The sequence below is a fragment of the Clupea harengus genome, chromosome 18, assembly GCF_900700415.2.
Source record: "Clupea harengus chromosome 18, Ch_v2.0.2, whole genome shotgun sequence".
In the NCBI taxonomy this organism is placed as follows: Eukaryota; Metazoa; Chordata; class Actinopteri; order Clupeiformes; family Clupeidae; genus Clupea; species Clupea harengus.
The window spans coordinates 8946355-8949057 of record NC_045169.1 but is presented as its reverse complement, the minus strand read 5'-3'; the positions used below and the strand labels follow the sequence as shown (position 1 = coordinate 8949057).

At 44.9% G+C, this 2703-nt stretch overlaps 1 protein-coding gene across 5 annotated transcripts in view; it reads left to right on the top strand.

Moving 5' to 3' along the window:
• tfr2 (transferrin receptor 2) overlaps positions 1-375 on the top strand; it is a 13891-nt gene extending 13516 nt beyond the window's left edge. For all 5 annotated transcript variants that reach the window (XM_031585086.2, XM_031585088.1, XM_031585085.2 and 2 more), the window contains one exon: positions 1-375. This exon is cut by the window's left edge and continues 912 nt beyond it. The gene's annotated coding sequence lies outside the window, so the exon portion shown is untranslated.
• Positions 376-2703: the final 2328 nt, after the last annotated feature.

Sequence of the window (2703 nt, the reverse complement as noted above, 5' to 3'; positions counted from 1 at the left end):
TATTGCACCTTGGTTACAGTCAGTGGTTCTTTGTACAGTTTTCCCCCATTTTCTTCTTTGTTTCTCTGTCTTGATTAACATTCAATTAATAATGGCGATTTTTTTTATGATTCTTTTTTATTGCCAAGTGATAATAAGTTTGTTACCAATGTCAACAGTAATTATCGGGGGCAGGGACTCCCATAATTATGACAGTCATACTGTCGTCCAATCACGAAGCAGCATCTGCTATCAATCAACTTGATGTAGTCATTGGTGCACAGGTGGCAGGGTGGTGACATCATAGGGCGTGTCCATGTTAGTGGTTAATGGAGAGGATTTACCCTTGTGTCTGTGCCACTGTGTGCCAATAAAGTTTTGTTTTTTCTTGTTGCATTACGTGTCTTGTCATTGTGTGTGTGTGTGTATGTGTATGCGTGTGTGTTTCTCTATAAAATAAGTATATGTGCCTGAGAGTGTTCATCACCCATTTTCTGATGCCACTAACACAAAGGTCATCCCGTGGGAAGAACAGGAGACTTTCAGAACTTCTGCCCATAGCATGCAGTAATGATTTACAATCTGGACTCAAGTCTGCATAGCCAGCCAACCAGCTTAAACTTTGAGTCTTGCCCCTGAAGATTCCAGACCAATCAATGAAGTGAAATCCAAAGTGGGGAGGCAACGGTCATGCTGCAGAAGTGGATCTCATATGACGGAATAAGAAGTCTGGTGCACTCCCGAGGTAAACACACCGTCTGAAAACGCACAATAAACTAACACTACACTGAACACATGGCGCAACATGCCTCTTTTTAAATAGCACATAGAGTTCAAATAGCATAGTTTCACACACACTGTACAGCTCATATTCTGAACCTGACACAAACAGTCTGTGTCTGATGACAGTCATACTCCGTTTAAGCCATGAAGGCATACTCCTGCGCGTGTTCATCTAGTTTAAATGGCCATTTAAACCTGTGTTCAAAGGGAAGTCTTTGGGACTCTTACAATCCATTTTGCAAAGCAGAACTGCAGGAAGAAAGACTTTTATATTGGCGTTTTAATATCGTCTACTACACTTCAAACCATGTGGTTCTCGTTGGGAGTGGGACAGGATGAGATCATGTGTCGGGATGAGGCCCTGGTGCAGACAGCTGGTGGCTCGGCCTCATTACTGAAGTCACGGCTCAGATGCCCAGCGGGCGACCGCAGTGTGCATACGAGGAGCGCAATAAACTATCCCCAAAGGTAATTAATTGAGACTTTGTTTTTTTTGGTCCTTTGTTCCTGCTGCTTGATTGGATTTTCAGAGTTTTCATTTTTAGAAATGATGAACTCACATCTGTTCGTCTGTTATACCAGCGATGCAGACATGACCCTGTAGGTGGGACACATACTCGAGATACGACAAAGATGATGTCTTCTCAAGAAATGCCGGCGTTGTACATTAATGAAATACCAGACTTGCTGAAAATGGCATTGTTTGAAAAAAATGGTTTATTTACAGAACAGGCAGAAAAGAATGTTGTAATGTGTATTGATACTGGGTGGGAAGAAAGCTCTCGAGTAGCACCACATTTTGAAATAATTTTTTGTATGTTCATAATTACAATCAAATTCAATATTTATCTATACAGCGAGTCCGTGATCACACTCAGGGGATCCAAAGATCCTTTGTTCCGTTATCACTGAGAGCACAACTGTTGGTTTCTCAGATCTAGACTTCTCCACACTGCTGTCTGCTGTCTGATCCCAGATCAGATTCAAGTGCTGATCTTCAGACAGCAAAATCCCCACAGATGTCTGTGTTTCATCTGGTCATGTACAGTGAAACAAACGCACGTGTAATGTAAATCATATGTGATATGGGTTAATGTTGAGAGTTATATACATAGCCAGAAATATGAACACACACACACACACACACACACACACACACACACACACACACACACACACACACACACACACACACAGACACATGGTCTCACCTAAGCAGCAGATTTTTCATCCACAGGAGGAGGCGGTGTCTCCTGTCCTTCTCCCTCTGGCTCTCCTCCTTCTCCTCCTTCTCCTCCCTCTCCTCCTTCTTCTTCTTCTCCTCCTTCTCCTCCCTCTCCTCCTTCTCCTCCCTCTTCTCCCTCCCCTTCATTTTCATTCCCTCCATCCCCCTCTCCCTCTCCTCCTTCCTCCTCCTCCTCTTCTTCTCCTTTTCCACCCTCCCCTTCCTCCTCTTCCTCCTCATCGCTGTCATCTTCATCACTGTCATCCTCATCACTGTCATCCTCATCGTCCTCATCTTCGTCATCATCTTCGTCCTCATCTTTGTCCTCATCTTCGTCCTCATCTTCATCTTCGTCCTCATCTTCGTCCTCATCTTCATCATCATCTTCATCATCGTCTTCATCATCGTCTTCGTCATCATCTTCATCATCGTCATCTTCGTCTTCCTCGTCACCGTCACCCCCCTCTTCCTCCTCCTCCTCTTCCTCTCCCCCTTCCCCTCCATCACCCCCCTCGTCTCCACCTTCCTCCTCTCCGCCCTCTTCCTCTCCCTCTCCTTCATCCCCTCCTTCCCCTTCTCCTCCTTCTCCCTCTTCTTCTTCTTCTCCTCCTTCTCCTCCGTCTCCTCCTTCTTCCTCTTTCTCTCCTCCATCTTCATCACTAGAATCATCACTGGAGTCCCTCTAGAATCAGATGAGACAAACTCAACAGTGCAGC